Here is a 27,291-nt window from a genome sequence, read left to right as displayed (position 1 = left end):
TTGAGTCATGGACAGAGAATGCTAAAACCTTGGCCTGCTGCCTCCTGAGCCCCTTGCATCTAAGACTTGGGCAGAAAACCCCATTCATTCAGAATCCATTAATTCTGACGCTTTAGACTTGGCCTCAGATGACCGTGCCATGGTTCTATCTGTGAAATGCAGTCTGGCTTAGAGGGAAAGGACACTTGGTGCACAGGCAAGCTTGTGAGCTGGGTGGCCAGGAGACCTGGTCCACTCTGACCCCACCACGTTGTAACCGTGGATAAGGCACCTTCGTTCCCCAGCCTCCACTGTCGTCCCTGTCAAAGGAACATGTTGGATGAGGGGCTGTTCCTCTCTCATCTGACTCTCTGATGCTCTGACCAGTCACTTCCTCTGGGAAGTCCTCCCAACCCCTTGAAGAATGTTTGCTGAATGGAACAGGTATCTTTGAAACTGAAGCACACTTAATCAACCGAGGGAACAGACGTTTTCAGAACAAGTTGGAAGCACTCATGTCCAAGCCCCAAGGAGGTACAAAGCATTTCAGTTGTCACTAAGCCTGATTCATACATATTTTCACCTGTTGGAAGCTGGTTTGGTAATCTAAGTATCTACATACATGAAAACAATAAATAATACGGTCGTTATAGAGAGCAATTTGGGGCATCCACATATGCTAGACTCTATGCTAAAATCTTTAGATACCACAGCAATGGTAGGATGTAGATTCATCACCCCCACATTCATACAGAAAACTTCAGGTCCGAGAGGGTAAGTAACTTGCCCAAGGAGACACAGCAAATGTTTTGAGTAGGATTCCAACTCCATCCACTGTGGTAACCTCTGAAGCTAACCAGTCATCTTGTAAACAAACTGGTTTATGAGCATGCTATTTGTCTTTATGTATAGTGGACATTAACTTGAAAACTATAATTGACATACATGTATTCATTGTTTAACTTGATGATTTTTTCAATCAATATATAACTGTGAAAATAATACTAAAATCAAGACAGTGAACATACCCAAAAGTTTCCCCATACCCTCCTCCCCTCACTCCCCTCTAGGCAACCACTCATCTGCTTTCTATCACAATATATTACTTTTCATTTTCCAGAATTTTATATAAATGGAATCAAAGAGCACTTTTTTTTTGCTTTTTCCACTCAGTATAATTATTTTGAGTCAGATCCATATTATTGGGTTTATCAAGAATTCATCCTTTTTATTGCTGAGTAGTATTCCATTGTATGGATATATCAATTTGGTGGTGATTTGGGTCATTTGCAGTTTTTGGCTCTTACCAAAGAAGCTGCCATCACCATTCCTATGCATGTCTTTGCATATAAATATGCTTCCATTTCTCTTGGGTAGGTACCTAGGAGTGAACTGACTGGGTTGTAAGCTAGGTGTGTCTTTAACTTTTCCAGAAACTGCCAACATTTTCTCCAAAGTGGAAGCACCATTTTATATTTCTGTTGCTCCACATCCTTACTAACACTATATGATTAGTCTCTTTACTTTGAAGTACCCAAGTGGGTTTTAAGTCATATCTCACTGTCATTTTAATTTTCATGTCCCTAATGACTAATGACGCCAGGCAGCCTTTCACAAGCTTATTTTTTAAAAACTCTTTAGCTATGACAAAAATAACAGTGCTAGTTACCATTCATTAAATTGTTACCTTACCATGTGACAGATACAATACTAGGAGCTTTATATACATATTATCTCACCCTTATGCTAACCTCATGAGAACAGTATTAAGATGCAGTTGTGCAAGTAGGAAAACTGAGACTCAATACCCCACGACACAGTTAATCAAAGGCGAGCAGATTCCATTTCAGGCCACTGCTCTATACCCTACAGGGTGTGCCTGCCATTAACACTGCTCCTGGGCAAGGCTCACATCCTACATCTCAGGCAGAGTCAGGACTTGGGAGCATAATCAGATAGGAGATGGGGGGTAGGTGGGGGGCAGGGAAGCATAAGAAAAGACAGACACTACACACAAATGTCACCTCGATGCTTCCTCACCACTCACGCAGTCATTTCCTATTTGCTAGGAACATGGGACAGTTTAGCCAAGATACACTGTGGCTGAGGCCCTGATCAATATATCAATACTGTATAACATTAAAGGCAAAACAGATATCTGGAAAGTAGTTAACTGAGAGCCTCGAATCTAAAGACAGGCATAAGGATGCCAATGTTCCGTACATTTATGTTGTGCTGAAGCCATCATTTAAAAGAGCTTTACTTTTGCTCTTTAGAAGCAGGTGCATTTCAAGTTGGTGACTCTTGGGCAAGTGCAGGAAAGATGTCTAGAGGTTTTGTTAGCCCAGAGATGAAGCTGTAGCACTAAGGGCAAAGCCATGTGATGCAGGGGAAAGCTCAGCAACCCTGTGAGGCCAGCCAGCCTCTCTGGACGTCGGTCCATTCTCTGAGCTGCCAGTGGCTCAGGTGAGGCTGCTTCCTCATTGACCTTCCAGTGCTGATGCCGCCGTCTGTACTCAAAGAAGCACGACACCGAGTGTGGTAGTGAACGTGGCAATGTAACAAGGAGAGCCCTCCCTAAACAGGAGACATTTCCACTGTGAGTTTTGACTTTAAAACTTTGACTATGAACTGTGGTGCTTAATTTCCATGTCTACAGAGGGATGCAGCCCTTCAAAGAACAGTATTCATGTCTCCTGCCATCCTGGATGATGCTATTGCCTCCCTAGCTGATCCCCACCATGTGACATCATTTTTTGTAAGTCCAAGTTCCCCAGTGGCCTTCCTTCTCCCTGAGGTCACCTTATCTAACCCACTTCCCCCAGGATTCTCTTCCCCAGATCTTCCACCCTTGGCCCAGGGAGCCCTTCCCCACTTCCCCCAACTTGGAGGTCTCCTCAACTCATAGGGCCCGTTAAGTTTCGAGAGTGGGTGGGGGTAGGGTGAAATAGGTGAAGGGATTAAGCAAACAACAAAAAAGAAGAACCTCATAGATAGGCAACAGTATGATCATTACCAGAGGGAAATAGGGTAGGGGAAGGCAGGAGAGACTAAAGAGGGGATAAATGGTGATGGAAAGAGACATGACTTGGGGTGATGAACACACAATACGATATGCAGATGATGTAGCATAGAATTGTATACCTTAAACCTGTATAATTTATTAACCAATGTAGCCAAATAAATTCAATGGAAGGAAGGAAGAAAGGAAGGAAGGTCTCTCCTCTCTAAGGTCTTACTCTGTTGGTCCCCAGGCAGATGCTATTACCCCTTAAACTGCACTCTTGCCAGCTATGGCACCCTCTTCCAAAGAGGCCCCTTTCCCTCTTTACACCTCATACAGTGTTCGCATCAGCAATGGGTTATCTATTTCCTCCCACTCAACCAGCACTGCCCACTAGAAGGAGAACATAAATATGAGAAATAGTTATGCATAAGAATACAATAATCTACACTAATAAAAGACGAACATGCAAATTGACCGTACATTTGCTATGCCTTAAGCCACGCCCGCCAGCCAATCAGAGCAACTATATGCAAATTAACCCAACGAAGATGGCAGCCAGAGCTGGAGCAAGCAGGAGGCTTGGTTGCCCCAATGATGGAGGAAGCCAATCTTCCTGGCCAGCTGCTGCCTCCTCTCAAGGCAACAACGTTTCAACTATAGAAGGTAAATAAACCCCAGATACCTGCTTCCAGTTGCCATGGCCACCGAGCTGGAGTGAATAAAAAAAAACAAAAAAAGGAAAGGCTGGGAGCTTCGGTCGCTGGGGGGCTTGGTCAGTGTGAAAACAGCCATCAGTCCCTCACCCAGGCTGGCCAGGCACCCCAGTGGGGACCCCCACCCTGAAGGGGGTTTGGGCAGCCTGAAAACAGCCATCAGCCCCTCACCCAGGCTGGCCAAACCCCCATGAGGTGAGGATCCCTACTGGGGGGCTTGACCAGCCTGCAAACAGCCATCAGCCCCTCACCCAGGCTGGCCAGGCACCCCAGCGGGACCCCCACCCTGATCCAGGACACCCTTCAGGGCAAACCAGTTGGCCCCCACCCGTGCACCAGGCCTCTATTCTATATAATAAAAGGGTAATATGCAAATTGACCCTAACAGCAGAATGACTGGGAATGACTGGTCACTATGACACACACTGACCACCAGGGGGCAGATGCTAAATGAAGGAGCTGCCCCCTGGTGGTCAGTACGCTCCCACAGGGGGAGCTCTGCTCAGCCACAAGCCAGGCTGATGGCTGCCAGCACAACGGTGGTGGCAGGAGCCTCTCCTGCCTCCTCAGCAGCACTAAGGATGTCCGACTGCAGCTTAGGTCTGCTCCCTGCTGGCAAGTGGACATCTCCCAAGGGCTGCTGGGCTGCCAGAGGGATGTCTGACTGCCAGCTTGGGCCTGTTCCCCCAGGTAGCAGGCCTAAGCCTGCAGGTGGACATCCTCCGAGGGGTCCCAGACTGCAAGAGGGCATATGCTGGGCTGAGGGAGCCCCCCAAGTGCACAAATTTTTGTGCACCAGACCTCTAGTATAAACATAATAAAATACAAATAAAATTTAAAATGCTATTCTAGCCACATTTTAAGGACTCAATAGTGACATGCGACTAATAACTTCCACATAGGAGGGCGAAGACATAGGGCATCTCCATCACTGCGGAAACTCTACTGAAAACGACAGGTCTAGAATATTTCTCTGCAAAAGTCTTCTCATTGTTGGTAATCTTGCTTCTTTAAGGTGTGATTGGTTTATTTAAATATGCAAAAAACACTGGGACTGCAGTATGGAGAACATAGAGAACATCAGCAATTCTGATACTACTGATTACAAGATGCCACTTCTATCTGATGAGTCACAGCCAACCAAGGCAACCATGTGATTATAAGCTAACTCTGAAGGCCGATATGGTTATAAGCTAGCTCTGAAGGTCAATGTGGTTATAAGCTAGCTCTGAAGGCCAACATTTCCTCTTAAGAGCCTTTCCAATCTATTCTCCCTTATGCCATTCCATCACCCAATGCAACATCCTCTGCTTGCGTCCAACCAGAATAACTTGATTTTCCACTTTCTTATATATTTGAATATGCTGTCCCCTCCACCTGGAATGTCCTCACCTGTCCCCCGCCTAACTCTGATCACCTTTCAACACAGTTCAAGCTTCCCCTCCTCTAGGACACCTTCCCTGGTTGCCTCCATGCAGAGGTGGCTGAGCCTCCTGTTTGCCCTCTGGCATACTTACCTCCCTCTTCAGTCACCTCTTCACATAGCTGCATCTTCCAAAACACTGTCACCTCCTCGAAGGCAGGTGTCAAATATGAATGAAAAGATTTTGTCAATGAATGACTGAATATCCACATTCCCAAAGAGGAGTCCAACCTTGTGTCTAGCAATGGCAGCATCGCCTGTATAGATGTGTGGCCTCTCCAGGTACCACCTCTGAAGGAAGCAAATGCATTCGATTGTTTATGTTCTGGGCCATATTGATAATAGGCTTAGCTTATAAACATTGGAAGCATAGCAGGAAAGAACCTCATGGTGGGCCACTGAGCCATTCCCTTGCCTTCAGGACAAACACATCTAAAGCAGCTGAGGAGATATAAATGGCCCTGAGAGGGGGCAGGGAATCATTTCATAAATTACGTCATTATCTGATCATTATGCTGTACACCTGAAACTAACATAAAATTGTACTGAATGTCTATTGTAATTGGGAAAAACACCTACCTGGCTTTTTAAATCATCTAAACCACCCCTGGCAAGCCAAGGCAATGCTGAATTAGGAGAACCCAGGGCCCCTCCCTCTGCCTGCTGATTCAGTGGCCTTTGTCTGCTCAGTGAGTCACCCCACAGCTTATAAACCACCTAAGCATTGGGAACAAGGCAGCCAAGCTGTTCAGCCCACAGGTCTGCGTTCTCCCTTCCTCCATGTGTCGAACAGCACCCAGAGTGGCCACAGCACGGGGGGGGCGGGGAAGGAGGGGTCCCTCCTGACTCATTAAAGGCCACCCACCAGGTCAATCCCGGGCATGGATGACATGGTAGAATCTGACTGGCAGTCAAGAAACTTGCCTTCTAGACTTGACATGTGATATGAACTTTACAGTGGGTTAAATTGGCCAGGTAACAGCCGTGGGCCATGTCACTAAACATTTCCCAGCCTCGTTTCCTCAGTTTGAGGTAAAGGTACGCCGCACCACCTGGGCTGGTTGTGAGGAGGTGAAGAGATAGGGTCTGCCACATAATAAGAGTTCAAAGCAGGTTAGCCACCACCCCTCTCTCACCCTTCAGCCCTGATGTCCCATAAACGAACTGGCTTTGTGGGTTCAGGCAAGACCCTTCCTTTTCTGAGTTCTTGGCTTCTCCAGCTACATAGGTGAGCCGAATTATTCCTCAGTTCCCTTCCAAATCCAGGGTGTGGGGGTTTAGGATGTGAGATTTCCTGCGTGATATTGTGTGTGACTGTGTGTGTGTGTGTGTGTGTACCTATGGGAGAGAAAATATGAGTTCAAAACTAATTTTTAGTTCCCTTAATGGAATAAGACAGATTCAAATATTTTTATTCCAAGCCACTGTGTTCTCTTTGTTCCATATATTATTTTAAAAGCTTGTCTTTGTCTTTTAGCTGTTTCACCAATTGCAAATCCTTCCACAATACAAGGTAAAGGTTTTCTCCTTCCTGATGACTTAGCAGACAAAAAAATAAAATCCTTAGTGTTTTTATATAAATTCTTTGATGTTTCTGATAAAATAGGTTGGAAAGGGTTGGAACAGAAAACCACTCCATTTATCTGAGTGACTAATGCCTCGGAAAGAGAGGGCAGCCTTCAGCCTCCTGAGGTCAGCAATCAGTCTGCACAGCCCTGCCCTCTACTCTGACCACCTCTTCAAGGCACAGACAGTGATCACAACCCTGCTCATTCATTAATCCAGAGTCAGTTCCCAAAGAGTTTTTAAAGGGACCCTACTATTAGGAGATGGTCTGCAAACATTAAAAAAATATATCTCATGATGGAAGTTTGGAAACTCTTATGTGCTATTTATCTCTCCTAGAGATTCAAAGTCATAGTAAAGGCTCTGAGAATTCCTGCAGTGTTGGAATGTAACCTATGCAATTTGGCATTCCTCGAACTTATTTGTACATACACCAGTCTTTTTTGTTTTGTTTTGTTTTTGTTGTTGTTGTTGTTGTATGTGTGCAGTTCTTCTCCCTCATGGAAAATAAAAGCTATTACACACCTCTCCACACAGCCACAAACCCTCATAAGCTGGAAAAAAAATCTGTGAAACCCCATTCCAGGAATCATTATGGGCAGAGGTAACAGCCTACACTCCAGAGTCAATCTCAATTCCACAAGCATTGCAGCCTAGGGATGTTACTTAGCCTTCCAGAGCTCAGCTTGGCCTCAAGTGAAAACTGGGCTGCTACCATCTACTACTTTCCTGTGTGTGCATTAGGTGAGATGAAGCGTGGACAAAAGCATCAGGAAGGTGGTAGATATTTTTTAAAATGTGACTCTCCCTCCTCTCTCCTTGCAAAATCACAAGTGGAGACATTTGAAAACACACTGGTCATTCGTTAAATGCTTATAACTTTAAATCAAATTATTTCACATAAGCAGCCATCTTGGAATGTCATCCCATTACTTAGTCTGCATGTTTTCATATGTAGAGGCATCCAGTGGGGAAAAAAATGGCAGGCTGCTTTAATACAGCTAGATGTGAAGGAGACCTAGGATTTCACACAGCTACCCAGAATTTAATATCAAGGAATTTGCCTGTGTCAAATATTACTTTATATAACGGAAAGTGATTTTACTTGATACAGTCATAAAGTGCATTCCTATCAAAATGCAGCTGTTATTAACATTACTAACAACTGCTTTATCCCAGTGTATTTTATGGAAACCATAACGATGGGCACATTAGAAATAAGTGCCCCCAGCTAGTTTCCAGAAGCCTGTCTCACACAGAGCATTCCACTAGTGTTTTCACTGAGGTAGAATGAGGAATTTAACATGCTCGAAAGAGAGCCATCTCGAGGTCACCCATAATTAAATAGGAGCGAAAGGGACAGGATACAGAAAATGTGTAATCTTCCCTGGCTCTGAAATAAAAACAGATTATCAGCGAGGAAGTACCTCTGTGGGGAGATTTGATCACAATCTACAGTCAGATTCCTTTCAAGCCTGGATGTCTATTTCAAAATACCCATTAAAAGTCTATGATGGACTTAATTAGGAGAGGCAGATTACAGGAGTCCAGTTCATTCCCTCCCGTTGTCCAGGGTGGTTTAGAGCTGCCAATCATCTCCCCCTTCAAAGAGGCCCAAGGTACAGATGGCACTCTCCAGAGGGTGGCTGGACTGTGAGGGAGGGGCACTGAACCCACAGGTGGTGCTGACAGAAGTCGGAGCCTTCAGAGGGCATTGAAAGGGACCGCTTGCTAAAGGCAGTGACAATTTTTTCACCACCCCAATATACAGCGTTTGAACCAAGAAGCGCCCTCATCCCTGCTTCTCATGTCTCAGCCTCAGAGGTTCCTCTTCCCACCTCCACTTACCTCTGCACTGTTTGGGGATGATTTGACGTGATGCTCCATAAACTAACCGCCCCCTCCCTACACACACACACACACACACACACACACACACACAAACACACATACACACACACACAGGATGAAGGACAGCAGAGGACAGAGCCCATCTCAGCAGAAGCAGCACCAGTTTTGGAGTCAGAAAGACCCTGAATTTGAATACTGACTCCCTCACTTCTTTCTGTGTGGTCTTAGGCAAGTCACCTAACCTCTCAGATCTTCCGTTTCCTGTCGGTAAATTGAAGACAAGAACACCTGCCGCCTAAATTTAACTGGAGTCTCCTGGCTCATAACAGGGCACCTGATCATGACATTCCCCCCATCAAACAGCAGAATCCCAGCAGCCAATGTTTGTTGGCCTCCATTGTTTCCCATAGAACAACTCCCTCCGCCCAGAGAGAAAAATTTGCTGGAGTGGCCAGCTGAGAGAGAAAAATGTTAAATAATTCAGAAGCACTAACATCAAGTCCGATGCCGGTATAAAAATAGTTACAAAACACCACACTCCTCTTGTTTTCATTACAGCAACCTTAGTTCCCTGTCAGGAACAGGAGCTAGGGTCTGGCCTGAGGCTGGGGCAGGACCTGGGGCAGGGGAGCCTCATCAGGTTTCTATCTGGGCTGTTCTAATTACTCATCTTTTTGCAAAAGCAAGGCAGGAATCTGCTTGTCACCTCTATATTTTATTTTCTGAAAATATAATTTCAGAGAGGAAAGGAGAGGGAGAGAGAGAAACATCAATGATGAGACAGAATCATTAACTGGCTGCCTCCTGCATGCTCCCACTGGGGATCAAGCCCACAACCCAGGCATGTGCCCTGACTGGGAATTGAACCATGAACTATTGGTTCCTAGGTTGATGCTCAACCACTGGGCCATGCCAGGTAGGCACCTCTATACTTTAAACCAGCCTTCAGATATGTGGCTTATTTTTGAACCGACAGCATGCTCAGCTGGGCTGCTGGAGCAGAGAGAATTCTCTATGTCCTGCCTTTGGAAGGGGACCAACTGGTGGTCTCTCCAAGAATGCTGGGCCTGATCCAAAAAGTTAGGTTCCAAGGAGCAGGCAGAGAGATTGCCCTGAGTCCAATTGGCGTGTGTCACCCAGAGGGACTATGTTGTCCCTAAAAGCAAAAATTCAGGAAATAGATCAGGAAGCCTCCAACCAGAGAACTAACATTTACTAAGTTCCTACTATGTTGCAGGCACCCTGCCAGGTACTTGACCCATATTCCTTCCTATAACCCTCTCAAGAAACCCCAAATTAGTTGCAAGCTTCTACATTTCACAGATGAGGAAACTGAGGCTCAGGGAAATTAAGGGACTCCCTTCCCCCAAATTCCACCAAAGCATGAGGGCTCAGAAAGAGCTCATCTGACTTCCCAGCCTGTGCTCTCTCTCCTGTATCCTCCCTAAGAGCAGAGCATGTGGCATGAAAAGGTCTTCATGAAATATTCAGCTGCATTTGTAGCTCCCAGCCAGATCTGAACGCTTACTCAGTGCATTTTCTTGCAAAGGAGCTGCATGGAGACAGATTTCCAATTCATACTTAACAAGACAGGGAAACAGGGCCTGTTGTGGGCCTGCTCCAGTATGGGGGCGAGTCTAAGCATGCGCCAGGAGCCGTAGGCTCAGGGGTTGTGTAATAGAAGGCCAGAACCAAACACACTGCTTCCAGGGGCCGAGGGTCTTAGAGAGTCTCTTTGGCTGACTTTCTAGGAGAAAAGAGGGAGTGATCAGCAAGGAAGAGGAAGCCCAGAAGGGTAGAAGAAGAAGGAGGGATAATCTATATTTATAAAAGCCTAAGTGACCATTATAACCAGTCTACTACTGACCCATCACTATGACAACACACTGACCACCAGGGGGCAGATGCTCAATGCAGGAGCTGCCCCTGGTGGTCAGTGCGCTCCCATAGCCAACCTCCTGCAGCCGGCCAACCTCTTGTGGTTCCTCAACCCTGGCCAACCAGCCCCTATCGGCACCGATCGGCCCCAATCGCCAGCCAGATGGAGGGAACCCACCCGTGCATGAATTCGTGCACTGGGCCTCTAGTAATGAACATGATATTTCTTGTCCTTTCTGAAAACACATGCTCATCCTTCAAGCCTGACTCCAAACACTTCTTTCCTTCCTTAGATTTCCTTGCCTCCCCAATCATTGTGGGTATGAGAGTTCTTTGTTTGATTTGTCTACTCTGTGCTGGGCTCTGTGCTGGAAACTTGATTAACAGTTTTCCATTTTTATCCTGGAAGCAGGCATATGAAAGAGGAAGGAACCAAGACTTAGAGGTTGGTTAATCTACCAAAGGTCATATAGGCTAGTACCTGGATCTCAACCAGGGACAGCCAAGAATTATCTGATCACTGGTGCCAAAACTTATGGAGGTAGCTCAGCCAGGATTTAAATTGAGGTCAGTCTGACTCTTAAATTCATGAGGTCTGGTAATCTCTTAACTCTATCATAAGTGCCTTGAAGTCTGGGCGGACTTTCCTGTCCTTCTGTCCTAAACAACATTGACTCCAGGGCAGAGCTCACTCAGCAAGCTCTCACTGACTAATTCATCAGTATAGTTTATAATGGTGTTGAAGATCAAGATGTGCAGCCCCATCAAAGGGAGCCAGGCATTCTGCAACTGAGTCTTCAAAGAGGACAGTGAGTACATATTCTCACCCCCTACAGCAGTGGTTCTCAACCTTCTGGCCCTTTAAATACAGTTCCCCATGTTGTGACCCAACCATAAAATTATTTTCGTTGCTACTTCATAACTGTAATGTGGCTACTGTTATGAATCATAATGTAAATATTTGGTATGCAGGATGGTCTTAGGCGACCCCTGTGAAAGGGTCATTCAACCGCTAAAGGGGTCGCAACCCACAGGTTGAGAACTGATGCCCTACAGGAAGCTTCTTGATACTCTGACAAATCCTGCTTACCTCCTACCATGATGGGGAGCTCACTCTCTCCACAGGCAGATCAATGCTTGGTAGGATGTTCTCCCTGATGCTGAACTGAAGCCAGATCTTCACTCAACCACAACCTGCCTCAGCTTCTGGAACCTTTGTGGTTAGCCACTACGAGACCAGCTCCAAAGTGCTGGTTATGGTCTTCTAACTCCTGGAATGGTGAAGTAGAAGAACACAGACTTGGAGCCAGAGAGATCAGACTCAAACCCTGCTTCCATTGTTCATATAGTTGGTGATGGAACATCACAAGTCTGCCTGGCAGAGTTGCCATGTTCAGCACACAGTAGGCAGCTCAGCACATAGTAGGGATCAAATGGCCTAACTATCTTAGCCAGCAGGGTCTATTCATGTAGTCCTGGCTCTCCTGTCTGGTGTGAGCTCTCTGACACCTGCTGGCTTTCCCCACATCAAGTCCTCTCTTTGGCCTCTGCCTGTCTCCAGGGTCCTCTTCTGAACAAGTGAATTTAGTTTCATGGTTAAGAGGGTGGGAAACTGAGATGGGTGACAACAAATTAAGGAATGACAACCATGAGAGTTACCATAGCAACACTTTAACTTGAGAAGTCCTAAGAATATGCTATAAATTATAGGCACACATACGCTCCTAAATGTGGGGCCTTAGAAACCTTCTTTGATGCCTGAAACCATCTCCCAAACACTAACGTAGAATGAATTTCCCACTCTATTCCCCAACTTCAGGGGTGGGTTATGAAGGGCAATTCTCCTTTTGGAATGCATATTAATTCTTACTACATGGCATCATTCATCATTTCAGGCAGGTGCCAGGAAATGCTAGCCATCTGAAAAGTTTTGGCTGAAAGTTCAGAGACATCTAAAGATGGTTTATGTCTTGCTCACAAAGTACACTGGGCAGGTTCCTCACCCCTCCATGTCCTGTGCACTAGATATGAACAGCACCAGGGGACAGATGTTTGCTGTAGGCTCAGGTGGATCTGTGCAGGGACCTTGGCTCCCTGACTCACTGGTGGAGTGACCTTAGAAGAGATGACTAAGCTCTCTGAACCCCTTGCCTCCCGTGGAAAATGGGGAAAACAAGAACTTGGCTTGTTGTGAGGACCCTATGAGGTAATGTAGGCCAAATGCAGCACCATTTGACAAAGATCGAGAGCCTCTTATTGGTAGACGCTCCTCTGAGCACTAGGGTTATTACCTCAGTCAACAAAGGACAAAGATCGCTGTGTGAGGGGATTCACAATAGTCATGAGAGACTACACAGATAAATGGACAATAGCCAGAGCATATATTAAAACAGAACTCTAACCACCTTCCCCCCAGCCTCTTCAGCAACCAGCCCAAACAGTCAGTCTCCTGCTAGCTTTCCTAATTTTTGTCCCTACTTCCGCCGCAGGTCCAAGGAGAAAGAACCAGATACGCTTTCCAAACCAATCATGTAAGAAGCCACTTCCAATTAGCCCACCTCCAGCTTCCAGCCTCCAATCACAGAAGCCCTGAAGCTTTCCCTTTCTTCAGTATTAAGCTTTGCCACTTTCCTGCCTGCCTTGAAGTCCCACCAAAGATAAGTGATGGTGGCCGACTCCCTGGTTACAGCAAGCTCTGAATAAATAGCCTCTGCTTATTTTCATCTGGGTGGTTTTCTTTTATTTCCATAGCTGATAAACATAATAAAGCAGTAAATTATATAGCATGTTCTGCCCTTGACCTGCCCCCATCCCACGCTCTGATTATTCTTAACGCAGCAGACAGTGTGATCTTATTAAATCATAAAACATAGTATTTGACACCATGGAAAGAAAATATGGTAGGATAAGCGAGGTCTTGAACACTGAGGGCAGGAGAGGGGGTTACCAATGTAATAGGATTGTGAGGATGGACCTTGCTAAGAAGGTGATATTTGAGTAAAGACTTGAAGGTCAGTGACTAGCCATGCAGATGTCTAAAGAACATTCTAGGCAGAGGAACATCCCAGAGGCAGGAGTAGGGCTAACATGTTCCAACAAAGCATGGAAAGTAAGGGATGAAGGGCAGGAGGTGAAGTCAGAGATGTGGGGGAGATCTGGGGTTTGGGAGGTTGTGTAAGGACCATGACCTTTACTCCGAGACAAATGGGAGCCATACCGACTTTTGCACAGAGGAGTGACATGTTCTGATTTATGTCTTAACAGGATCATTCTTGATGCTGTGTTGAGAATAAACTGCAAGGCGTCAAGGGTAGAGCAGGGAGTCCAGTTTGGGAAGCTACTGTGATCATCCAGGTGAGAGAGGATGGGGGCTTTTTCCTACCAGGGTGGTCGATGTTCAATGGTGAGAAGTGCTCAGGTTCTGGCTATATTTAGATTATAAGCCTAAAGTTTAAGAGACACTGTGTGAGCACCTTCCCTTCTTTCCTTAAAGCTACAGATACCTTCATAGACCTAGAAAGCAAAATATGGCCTAGGCCAACCCTCACAGCCTAATGGCCATCTCACCCAGTGTGAAACAGTTCAAAACACACTGGCCCAGCACTGGGGAGCCCGTGGGGGAATGTTTGCTCTGGGCTCCTCCACCCTGGCCCACCTGGTGAGTGCCACCTCACCTCATAAAAGGGGAATAAAGACCTATAGCTTCCCTGACCTAACTCCTGCCAGACTGGAGGGAACTTGGCTCAATCCTTCAGGGGGTTATTCAGCAACACCTATCAAAAGCCCTATACAGCTGCATAATCTTTGACCTAACAATTTCAAGTCAAAAGGCTAAAGGAAATACATAGACAAGTACAGCACATGAAAATGTTGATCGTAGCATTATTTACAGTGGTGAAAATTTGAAAATAATCGGAAATTGATTAAATAAATAATGATATATCCTTATGATGGAATGCTACCTGGCTATTAAAAGTCATGTTGGAGAGAAAAATGTAATGGGCCAGGGAAGTGATCATGACATATTAAGGTTACAAAACAATGGGTACAATCTGCTCCAAATGGTGGCAGGGGGTGGTGGTAGTGATGGTGAGTGATAAACAGAAGACTATATAGAAAGAGTATCGGAGAGAAAACCGGAACATGGGAAGGAAACTCACTCAATATGGCAACAACTGTATGGGTTGTTTTCACTTGTTCTCTAGGTCATCTTAAGTTTTCTAAATTTTCTACTGTTTACATTTATTACTGATATAATCCAAAAAGAATATATATATATATATATATATATATATATATATATATATATATATATAACATGATAAGTGTTATAAAGTCTTCAAAGTAATACTTATCCTAGTAATGGAAATTGCTGCCTAGTCCACAATGTCCCATGAGGCTTAGTAAGTTTGAGGATTGGAAGAAGCCTGGAGAGTCCAATGTAATGCCTGGAACTGGGATTTTTCTGTGGTAGTATGATAATGCCCACTATGTCCTAGGTCTATTGTCATTCCAGATTAGCCACCACTGAGGCCACCGCAACATTGACAAATAGCTGCACAAAACTGACCAGCTCCACTTGCTCTATGACACTCTGTATCTGGTACTCCTGAACTTGGGGAGATGGGAAGGAGGAGAAAACAGAATCAGGAAGGAAGATCAAGGTTTGAGAACATGTGGGCATTGCCTTTCCTGAGAGCTTGTTAGAGATGCAGAATCTCAGGCCCACATTTCCACCCACTGAATCAGAACGTGCATTTTAACAAGTCCGCAGGCAGCCGATCAATGATTCTCTCTCATTATTGATGTTTCTCTCTCTCTCTCTCTCTCTCCCCCTCTCCCTTCCTCTCTGAAACCAATGAAAATATATTTTAAAAATAAATAAATAAAATAAAAAGCCCTCTCTAGAACATAACACTTTTCCTTACTTTGAGATGAACTTGAGGTGAATTAAACACACACACACACACACACACACAAAGCAGCCAACTGTGTAGAAGTTTTTCTCAAACAAATGTTAATTATCTAAAAGATATAAAATCAAGGTAACCACCTAGATATATGTGCAGAGCCTCAGGGCCCCTGGGCAATGTCAAATCTCTGGCATCCACCCTGGGGAGCTACTACTCTCGGTTAAGCTTTTTTCTCCTAAAGAACAGAGGTCAGTCATTCCCTCCTCTAATTGGGAATCCGGAGCCTCCTGAGCCTCGCAGGCTGGGTGGGGAGTTGTGCATGAATGGTTAACTGGGCTCTACCCAGGAGTGAACATGAAAATAGCAAAACCAAGTCAAAGGAATATCAGGAACTCAAAATCCAGCCCCTAACAGCAGCTCAGAGAAGCAGGCAGAGAATATGGGAACCAAGCTGGCCCAGAGTGGCAAAGGGACAGAGCCAGAATCAGAACCGTGATCTGCTGGTCTCTCAGACTTTGAACAGGCTCCTTTAGATCCCCCCCGGAACCCTCTCCACACTTATGTCCACCATTGAAGTGTGTTGATGGTTCAGGCTAGACTCTGGAAGAAAAATCAGAGGACCAGGCGCTGAGTGGGTGAAGAGATAGCAGGAAAAGTAGCCATGCCGAAAGCTATGGTCACAATGAAGACACTGTCTGGTAGGCACTGTGCAAGTTACTTCACAAGTTAATCCCATACAACCCTTCGAGCTAGATACTTCTATTTTCCATTTTATAAATGGAAAAAGAAAAGATGGAAGCTCAGAAAAGCTCAGTGACTTGCTTGAATTCATTCAGCTGCCAGGTGACACAGCAGCGAACGCAACCCAGTATCTGTTGGCTTTTTTCACGGTCTAACATGGTGTTAGAGGTCATTAGGGTCTTCAATTACCAGTTTATGCCAGATGTTCAACTAAAGTAAACACTTAACCCTCGCCTGTGAGGTGGGATCCCTTGCTTCCCTTGTGGATAGATGAGGACACTGGGCTACGGAGGGTTGCCCATGGTTACAAGGCAAGGAGGTGAGGTCAGGGTCTGAGCCCTGCTCTTTCAGGTTCCAAAGCTGCTGTTCCTCCCCATAGCCCATGCTGCTCAGTCTGAAACACCCCGGAGTGCACGTAGACACTGACTTAAGTGGCCATAAAGAGGAATTAGAGTTTGACGTTAGGAAGTCTGCCCTGGCCTTGAAGATAGACAAACACTAGGCTGGATAAGCCAAGAATTCCAAAGGGCTGCAAATGGGGCAGATGCGGAGCAGCTGGCAGTCTCTGACCACACAGAGCAGAGAGCTCGCAGTGTCCGTCTACCTGAAGGCCAGGGTGTACTTCTCCACGTCCAACCTTGAGCTCTGCAGCACAAAGCCTGCTTTGAAAAATATATTTGGGATTTAACAGCATAGAGTTTAGTATTTTTTTTTTAAGCATACGTTTTATTGTGGAATTTTCCCATGTCACAAAAACTCATCTTCAAAAACAACATTTAATCTTTTCTAATATCTCCCTGTTGGGTTCCTCCATACTTCTCTTATCCAATTGTTTACCTTTCTTTCACTACTATAGATAACACTGCCATGACCATACTTATTCTTACAGCTTTCTACCCATCTCTGGCTGCTTTCTTTGGCCAGAGTCCTCCAGTTGGAATACTGGACTAAAGGCAATGTGTCTCAGGGACTACTGACAGTCATTGCCAAATTGCTTTCCTCGAAGGGTGTATTAATTTGCATTTCCAGCAGCAGCAAAGGAGAGTACCTGTCTCCCAGTTCCCTCTTCAGAATCCAGCATTGTCTTAGAAAGAATCTTGGCCCATACGAGAAGTGAAAAATGGCAGCATGCATCTGCACAGCAGCAGTGTTTAAACAACCTATCTCTAGTCATATACCCAGTGTGTGGGTGAACAAGGATTAGAACTCAAGAGATTTAGCTTCAGGAGCTGGGTCCCTAGCCAGTGCCCCAGAGTACCTAGCCATAGCTTGGGTTATGTCATGGGTGTTACATGTCAGCTCTTGTTTGAGGACATTTTACACGAGAGACCCACCAGTGCATGGATCTTGGCATTAGTCTTTGATCATCCTGAGCTTCTGCAACACTAGGAATGCTCTGCCTCTGCATTGTCTGACATTGTGGCCACTCTCCTCTACTGAGCACTTGAAATCTGCCTAGTGAGACTAAGGAAAGGAATTATTATTTTGATTCCACTTTAATTAAATTTACTTTAAACTGGGACTAGTGACTACCCCACTGCACAGCACAGCTCTAGAATATCTAATGCATCACCCAATGAAATATTTGCAAAGTGACCAACTCATGTCATCTCAAGCCAGGTACCTCTCCTATAGTTCCTGCAAGGCAAGCCTTCGCCTCTCCCTCCCTCCTCTCCATGTGTCCACTGGTTCACGAGAAGGCAGGGTTAATATTATTTATCTGCCATGTGGGGGTGATGTGAAGATCAGCTAATTAATGCTTGCAAAGAGCTGCTCTGCTATCTGGTTCTCAGAATAATTGCACGTTAATAAAACGTTTAAGGAGCCAATTCTCATCCAGAGGCCAAGGCAGGGCTGGGTTTATTTAGTAAAAGGCCAGTTTCTCTGGCTCACCCTGCACTGGATCCCTCCTCTGGAGAGCCCATCAATGCAGCCTGCTTTCAATGGGAAGGACCCACCCATCAGAAATACTGACATTTACCTTTGCGGTGGCTTTGATGTCACAGTTTGAGGAGTAAATTAATACCACAAACAAGATTGGGGAGGGCGGATATTTAACCAACTTGAACAAATTGCTTTTAAGCTCTTAAGCACTTTAATTGCTTGCATGATAATGACACAAATTTTTAAATGTCTTGATCCACTCTCAAAGTCGGCCCAGTAAAAGGACCTCTGCAGAAAACACTTTGCTGAGCCCTCAGTTTGTATTCCATGTCAGTCTCGAAGTTACAAAGTTGCCATTCTGGGAAAAGCAGGAGCCAGATAGTCCTAGCTGTGTTACCTTGGGCAAATGGCTTGCCTTACTGAGCCTCAGTTTCCTCATCTCGAACATGAAGATAAGAGCAGCCACCTGACACTTAGAAGGCACTCAGTCCATGCTTGTTCTGCTCTTGCCCCTTCTTCCAACTCTTCCCTCCACAACTGGATGAGAAGACAGACTATGTCCCTCCCCAAAATCTTCTAAAAAGAAGATGCCAATTCTTGAAACCCAAAAGGAAAGAATGGACACCTTCCTTTACAGTGTCAATCCATGAATATCAGACAGCTCCTCCTGATGTCTGGTGGTCATCACTATCACTTTCTGAAATAATGTCACAGTAGGAAGTCTCTTGAACCCTTGCTACTCCAAGTGTGGGCCAGGGACCAGCTGCATGGTACCCCCTGGCAGCCTGACAGAAATGCAGATTCTTGGGCCCTACCCCAGACCTACTAAATCAGAACATGCATTTCACAGGATTCTTAGGTGATGTGTGTTTATTAAAGTTTGAGAAGCACTACCTTACAAAACATTAAATACACTCTCCTCTCTGAACCTAATTTTACAGAGAGGGAAACATCCCAGGAATGGGCAAGCGTTTTACCCAAAGCATAATGTATTAGCTGCAACCCTTTTGCTTGCCTTTCAAGGGGATTGAAGGCCAGACTTTTAGAAATCAATGATCATTCTACAGCAAGAAAAATTGGCTCTTTAAGAGAAAAACATTATTTTTTAATTTCATTTTAGAGATTTTAGAAGGAGGATGGGAGAGAGAGAGAGAGAGAGAGAGAGAGAGAGAGAGAGAGAGAGAGAGAGAGATTTGTTGTTCCACTTATTCATGCATTCATTGCTTGCTTCTTGTATGTGCCCTGACCAGAGATCGAACCTGCAACCTTGGTACATCAGGACAACACTCTAATTGACTGAACTACCCAGACAGAATAATAGAAACATTCTTATAATAGAAACATTCTTAAAATCTAATGCTCTTGAGGACTACCATGATTCACCGATTGCATCCGACACCCTTTTCCACTGTAGGCCCTGCTACAGAGCTCCCGGCCAGGAAACAAATGAAGGACTCAGGAACACAGGGAGCAGAGGCACTGGTCTACTGCTCTGCAGATCCTGCTACATCCATGTCCTGTTTCCCTTTTGTTTCCCAAATCAAAGAAAAGCCCTGATGTTCAGAACATGACAAAAGACAAAAACATTCCCTCATCTTCCCTAGTGAAACTGAGTGGTGTCAGTATCAAAGGCAGTATCTAAACACTCCTCAGAATTCAAAGTGGGCCACCAGCGGAGCGGGTTTGCTCTGCGGTGGCCATACCCTCCAACAACCCTGAGGTGACCCCTCTATCCAATCTAAAGGCCACTTTCCGATGCCTCCTGCTGAGCGCGGGGACACCTGGGAAATGGGAGGACTGGAATTCCTCCCCTGGCTCCACTGAATTCTTTGTCAGATGACTAGTCATCTAACCACAGGGAGCAAATCTTTTCTGGGTCATAGAAATCTGACACATGAAAGAGTGAGACTGGCAAATACACATTCTGATTGAACTGGCCCAGGCAAGGATGGGATCAGATCCCAACTCTTTCCACTTTGAAAACAGTGTGTAGGCATGTCAATTTCCAACTTCCTTCCTTCCTTCCTTCCTTCCTTCCTTCCTTCCTTCCTTCCTTCCTTCCTTTCTCTCTCTCTCTCTCTCTCTCTCTCTCTCTCTCTCTCCCCCCCCCCCCCAGGCACAGTGAAGAGAGATGGTTGGGCTGATTTCCCCAACTGCCATGCAGCAGGTGGGGAGAAGCTTGCTGTGGGCCAGTCTCCACTGTCTCCTTTATAAGATGTCCTAGGTGGCCATTCATTCCAAGGCCTCTGAACCAAAGGAAAAGGAGAAGGCCTGGGGGGCCAGGGGGCATGGAGGAATCCACTGCCTCAGCAAAGGCTGAAAGGCACACACCTCTCTGAGGAACTGTTTGTCATTCACCATGGAGCCCGTTCCCACCTACAATACAGACGAACATATTTACATATTTCAACTCCATTGCTGGCTGAAGCTCCACAGAGTGATGCTTCAGAGACAGCCAGGGAGGAAAAATGTTCTTGGAAAAAGGATTTGCCTATCAGTTTAGCAGAACAGTTCCAAGTTATGCAAATCCCCTGCTTGAGGTTTGATTGTTACCCCGACCTCCCTCCACTACTTAGGCTCCAAGCTGCCAAGGGATCGCAAAATAAACAGCCACATTCTGGTTGAAAATATGGAGCAGGAATCACAGTGTACCCCACTGCTTCTCGTGTGTGACGGAAGTCTCAGCATGGCATCTGCCTTTGACCCTGCCATCCTACTTTCTAGGAATCTGTCTTAAGGAAATATGAAAAATGCCATGTGTACAAAGATAGTGACTACAGCTTTGCTATAATAATAAAATACTAACAAAATGTCCAAGTGTGGGGACTGTTTAAATAAATCATTCCACATTAAAACATTGGGGTTCTATGTAGCCATTAAAAATGTTACCATGGGGGTAAAATTATAACAGGATGAGACTTATGTTTAAATGATAATAAGAACCCAAAATATCATAACCATGACCTCATCTTTTGTACATTTATAGAGTCATAGGCTCAACCCAAAATGTGGTCAAACTTATTTTGTCTTTGCTTTTCTCTATATTGTATTACTTTGCTACAGTGAAGATCTATTACTTTGGCAATTAGATATCATTGCCATGATATCTAATTACATAACTTAATAATTAGATATAATAAAGGACAAAGGTTGGAAAGACACTGTGACAAAGCCATAAATCTATAACCCCCAGAGAACTAACCACCTACATCTATACTGTTTCTTTAGAAACTTTCCTTATGGAAAACTGAAACTTCAGAGGTCCATGTGTGCTTGGCTCCCTCGAAACTGGGGCATATGTTACTTTCAAAGTGGCCCATAGCAAAGATGGATTCAGCTATCAATTACTATAAACCAGGCTTCTAAACCAGGTAAGAAGGCGGGTAAACATTAGATCTGGAATTGATTTAACCTTCTAGGTTCTTGGAATCAAATCTTCAAGGAGGTGATTTAAATTCTGTTGTTCATTTGTTTGCTTCACTGTTTAGATTCATGGATGTGGGGGAATGTACTGGGACCAGAACATCAGAAGGCTTGAGTCCAAATACAGTAACTAGTCATTAGAACTGGACAGGACCCAGGTGAGGACTTGCACCATGTGCTTTCTCAACTTCATTTTCCTTCAATCTCTATGATCATTGTAGAGCATGAGTGGTCATCCTGAGTCCCTTGCTTGTGATGCCCAACAATCTTTATCTTAAATTACTAACCACCTTCTCGCCCATATGTGTAACTTTTGATCTGGAAATACCAGGTTATGTAACATGCCAATCTGCACAAAGAATGTAATTTTGTCAGGAAAAAAAAAAAATAACTCAACAAGGGAGAAATTCTAACAAAACTGGAAATGGCTTTTCTAAGAAAAGAGAAGATATTTTTGTTTCAAGCATTTGAGCTGGTTTTAAATAGACTATGGGTGCAATGTTGCTGGTTGGGGCGGGAAGGGGACTGTTGATTCTTCTGCTCAACCCTCACCCAACAAAAGCACAATGTTGGAAAGGGATAGAGGAGGTGGATGGGAATGATCATCTGTAAATGGCCTACAATGTGTCAGAGGTTTATGCACATTAATTCTTACACAGTTGTAAACTAGACAGTACCTTTCTGTGTTACACATGAGAGAACTGACGTTCCATACAACCATAATGCCCACCCAGTAAGTTAAGGGGTTGAAGTCATATCCCATCAAGTTGCTTCAACAAAACTGCAGAGGTGAGGTGATTATACCTCATTGGGTCAGATATGCTGGAGGAGAGCGCTTGGAATTCGACTCGCCCACTGCTGCTTGCCCAATGTTCCACTACAACACCTGCTTCACCGGGAGCTCGCTGCCTCATATTCCAAATTATCTCATTGGCTGTGGATCTATCTGTTCTCTGATGGTTCTTCTTCAGGCTGAGCACTGAGCAAGGCTGGCCCTTCTTCCCTCACAGTCCACAGGTGGTTTATTGGCTCCCTGCCCCATTCTACCTCCACCCCCAAAGAGAGGCCTTGATGAGAATAGGGTGCTGGCAGATGAATCGGAGATATCTCTCCTGAAAACAGAACCTCTCCATTCCTGACAAAATCCCCACCCAGCTCTGGAGAAGATGGCTAAGTCACGGGTTAACCAGTCCCCTGTCCCCACACACTTAAAGACACGTGCTGGGAATAAAGCCTTCTCAGAGTTAGCTCCCTAAAACTATAAGAACAACCGTTTCCTTGTTCCTGAGAACAAGGGGATGTCCATTCCCCAAACATTTCCGGGGACTATTGCAGGCAAGGCACCACCAAGGGGAAACACTCATTCACCCAGGAAATCAGCTCCCAGGGTCCAATTCCACTACATGAAAGGACTTCTGGTCGTCACCCTCACCAGAAAAACTGGTTCTTCTCACCATCCCCTTATAACGCCTACAAAGAGGGGAAAACCTCTTTGAGCAAGTCTGGCCTCTCCACACCCCTCGATCCCCAGGACACACACACACATGCATACAAGCACACACAAACACACACGCTTCCACCGCCACCACCTGTGAAAACATTCCTCCTAACTTTGGCAAGGAGAGCTCCCAGGCAAAGCTGAGCGGTAGAACGCCCGCAGCGCGCCGGGACCCCCAGAGCCATGGCCAGGCCGGGAGAAGGGAGGGAGGAGCAGCCTGGACGGGCACCGCAGAGCGCTCAGGGCTGGAACTTGGCTTCACCAGGCGGTCTGGGCTCTGGTTTCCCCCCCAAGCCCCGCCCACCCGGCGGCCCAGCTCCCCCAGAACTGCGGCTCTGCCCACCTAGGAGCCCCAAGCCAGAGGCGCCCTGCAGCAGGCGGCTGAGAGGGCCAGGGAGCCTCTGCTGACGAAGCTAACCCGAGATTTCGGGGAAGCAGCCGGAGGCCTGAGGGGAGGAGGGCAGCGCTGGGAGTGTGCGGAGGAGGGGAAGCGGGAATGCACCGCCCCTGCGCGCGGGGAAACAGGTTGCCACGGAGCCCGGTCTCCTCCCCGCGGCAGTCCAGCCGGGACCCCATTGCTGCCCGGCCCAGGGGCAAACCCAGTGCCTCCCGAGCGCCCTTCTGGCGGCGGGTTAAAGGCGCCTTCCCCAAGGTCGGGGCGCGGCCAGCCGACACCTGAGCTCTTCCAGCCGAGCAGGAGCTTTGCAATCGCGTTGTTAACGATCATGGCAGCGGCAGGAAGTCCGAAGGACCCCAGGTCTGCGAGAGGGAGGATTTCTTTTACAGCGCGGACACGCTGAGACAGACCCAGGATTTCAGGGAGGGGGGGGGGTGCGGGGCTTCTGGGCACTGGAATGTGGGTAGCAAAACACCCCCCACCCAGCGCGACACCACCCCTGGACTGCCGGGGAGAGTTCAGGGCCTCTGTGCCCAGACTTCATTCAGTGTTGTGCGCTGCTCCTGCAGGTCGAGGGTGGCTTATCCCTCTACAGGCGAAAAACAAGATTTAAAAACACCCTAGTGCTGTGGTTTCTCAATCAACGACCATCTGCGTACTCCAGGCTGCGGCGGCGAAGGGAAGTAGCGAGACAGGGAGGATACACGCAACAGAAGCAAACTGCCTCCGCGGAGGAGAGAGGAGCCCGAAGGAAGCCATACTCCGCACCCATGCCCATCCCCTCCCCGTCAGCGCAGGGCTGGCTCCGTAAAGCAGGCTCAGTACACAATGGTGGCTGACCCTGGCAGAGGCCAGCACGTTCCCTCTGAACCCCCCGCCGGAGCAGGCCCGGGTGGCTGCGATGCTTGGCATCTCCAAGGGGGACCGGGCATCCGGGGCAGGTTTCAAACACCGAAAGGGCGCGAGGTGTGAAAGATGGGGAGGTGCGCTCCGAGAGGCCGAGAGGAGGGGCTTTGAGGTTCCCCAGGACACAGAGTCAGTTTCCTAAAACAGCATTCCCGGGAAGGGCTCCCTCCCAATGCACCCGCGGACTCGGCGGACTCCATGGACCCTGAGTTCTGACCCGATCCATCCCGGATGCCCTACCTGCCTGGATAAACGGTTCTTTGGGGACAGTGGCATCAGCGCTCACCGCCCCTGGCAGAAGTGGGCGCCGCCTGGTGCCAGGCGCCCTCCTGCTGGGTACTTACATTCCCTGAGCAGGCAAACTTTCAGGCTTGTCTTTGGCTGGCATCACGCTGCTGGGTAATCACTGAGGCAGTTTATGTAACTGCCCGCGATGCAGGTCGGCAGAGCTCCCTGCGTGCGCCGCCGCACAGCTAAGCACATGGGCAGCCCTGACCCGGCGCTCAGATCCCGAGCGTGCCCTGCCGCGGCCTTCCACAAAGCGGCAGGGAGGGCGATCTCATGGGCTCCTCAAACACCGAGAGTGTAGGCAGGATCCGGCAAAACCCAGGCTGCTTCTCTTCGCCCCTTTCGCTGCATTGACGGCTCAGTGATAACTGCATATCTACAAACCTTCTCTCCAGGGCTGGGGGGTGGGAGGGGGGGGGGGTTGTTAGCGACCAGAGGGGTGATTGGCGTGGTTCTGAAGAGGGGCCGGTACCCAAGTAACTAATAATACCCTCGTCCACATGGGCCAGGGTGCACAAATCGCCTGAAAGGGGAGCCGATTCCCAAAGTTAGAGACCACGCAGTTACATTTCCAGTACTTTCCAACCTAGCTTAGGCGGGGGCAGAGCAGAGAACTGGGCAGCCGCCAGCGAAGCCCACCCTACCGCCCCGCCAAGGAGGACTCACCAGTTGAACCTCCCCGGCCCCTACTAGTTGGCTGTGTATTCCCCTGGTTGCATGTACACACACACACACACACACACACACACACACACACACGCCGCGATACCACCTCCAATATAAAGGCTGCATTTTTAAGTCTTGAAGAAAATGACTAGGGAGCTCGGTGATCACATTTCAACCAGAGCACATTTCCCGGAGCCCTGGGTACTAGCGGTCACACACACACACGCACACGGAGTGCTCCGAGTGTCCGCCCCGCGGCTGCAGCCTCAACTCGATCCGAGGGGAACGTAACGCTGCTGCAAGGCGGCGGGCGGGGAGGGGCGAGCACCGCGCCCGCTGCAGAGGGCAAGGGGCTGGGGGTCTCGTCTCCGGACTCTCCGCTCCAAGCGCCGCACGCGTGGGGCCATTGCTGCCGGCGCTCGCCCCGCAGGGCAGGCTGCAGCCGCCTGAGCCCGGCGCCGCCTCGCGGGCTCCTCCAGCGCCCGCTGGGGCCCTGGGGCGGGCGGTTCTGCAGAGGGGCTGCGGTCGCTGGGACCCGGGCAGAAAGGGGCTCCGGCGAGGCAGACGAACCCGGGGCGCGCCGCCTCCCTTCCACCCGCCGTCCCGAGTCCGCGCCCACCACCCTGCCTCTCCCTCACCCTCGCTCCCAGGCTCCAGTCCGCAGCGGGCTCCAGGCTGCAGCGTCGGAGGCTTGGGGCTCCAGACTGGATAGCGCCCCAGCCGCCCTCCCTTCCTCCCCCGGTGCGGGCCAGGGGAGCAGGCAAGAGTCCCCCGAAGCCCCTGGCGTCCGCGCGAACTGCCCCGACCCAGCCACAGCAGTGCGCGCAGAGAAGCTGGAGTGCCGGCGAGGCGCCGCCGCGGTCCCCAAGGCGCTTTTCCGTGGAGCGGATCGCGCCGCCTTACCGTGGCTGCAGACTGCCGCCGCCGCTGGGGAAGCAGGGAGGAGGGAGGCGAGGCACAGCGCCGGCGGCTCCTCTCGCTCTCGGCGGCGCGGGTCCTCGGCTCCAAGAGCCCGAAGTGGGCGCCCAGGAAGGATCCGGTCCCGGCTCTGCGCTCAGCTCCAACGAGACCAACAATAGCTCCCGCGGGGCGCGGAGCCCCAGTGAGCCTCCAGCCGCGCGCGCACGCCGGGCTCCCGCTCCCGGCCGCTCCCGGCCGGCGTCCCTGCCAGCACTGCTGCCCCACATGAAACAGCTGCAATCCCGAGGCTTCTGGGGGGTTGGGCGGGTGTGTGTGCGCGAGCGTGTGTGTGTGTGTGTGTGTGTGTGTGTGTGTGTGTGTTTAATAGCTTCCCTCCTCTTCTTCCCCTCCCTGCCTGTTCGCCTGCTGCCTCCCTCCGTCCCCCACCCTCGCTCTCTTACACACAGAGAGGGCGAGCGAGAGAGACACACACACACTCACACACGCACACACAGGTTACATGAATGGGAGGCAGGAGCCAATCCTACGCGGCTGGGAGAGGTGCTGGGAGCAGGGCCGCACCATGGCGCGGGGGGGCGCCACGCAGGTGATGCGCTTCTTCCCGGGCCACGCACCAGCCTTTCAGCTCACCCGAGTCTCTGTTCTCCCCAATGTCTTCCTCTGTCCCCTGCCCTCCTTCCTCTTCGCTTTTTTCTTCATCTTCTCTCCTTTTCTTTTCTTTCTCCAATTCTCTGAATTCTCTCAGCTCATTTTACTCGGCCTCCTCTTACCGCCCTTGCTTTTTCGGGACCCCTTTCTAAAACTTTCTCCTTCCTTGTCCCGACTTCCCTCTGCTTCCTCTCCTCTTGCCTTTTGTTCTCTTTCCTCCCGCTTTGGCTTTCTCCCCTATTTCCCTGCAGTGCTGTCTGGTCTCCTCTCCTCCCTCCTTTATCTGTCCCCTGGGGTCTCTCTAGGGTCCCAGAGGCCTCCCTCCCCGCCTTCCCCTCGATGTTATTTCACACCCCCCGACAAGGATGGTCTCTCTCACATTGCTGCAGCAGCACAGCCAGAGGTAATTAAGAGCTGAGAACTTGAGCTCCTTCCTCAGGCATGCAAGACGCCAAAAGAAAGGCTCTCCTTCCTCGGACAACTTCCCCCAAACCACAGTAACAGCTACCGAATCCTGATAGCAATCGTTTAAAAAATAACTGCAGTGCGCGTAGTCCAAGAGATGTTTGTCCTGCGCATATCTGGAGCG

General features: G+C 48.1%; 1 protein-coding gene across 1 annotated transcript in view; it reads right to left on the bottom strand.

Moving 5' to 3' along the window:
* The window catches only part of TENM4 (teneurin transmembrane protein 4), a 756,175-nt gene extending 729,715 nt beyond the window's left edge, over nucleotides 1–26,460 (bottom strand). Inside the window, 1 exon segment of the mRNA XM_059708328.1 lies at nucleotides 26,037–26,460. The gene's annotated coding sequence lies outside the window, so the exon portion shown is untranslated.
* Nucleotides 26,461–27,291: the final 831 nt, after the last annotated feature.

This window comes from Myotis daubentonii, chromosome 9, assembly GCF_963259705.1.
Source record: "Myotis daubentonii chromosome 9, mMyoDau2.1, whole genome shotgun sequence".
NCBI classification, from domain to species: domain Eukaryota; kingdom Metazoa; phylum Chordata; class Mammalia; order Chiroptera; family Vespertilionidae; genus Myotis; species Myotis daubentonii.
This window is presented reverse-complemented; position numbering and strand designations above follow the sequence as displayed.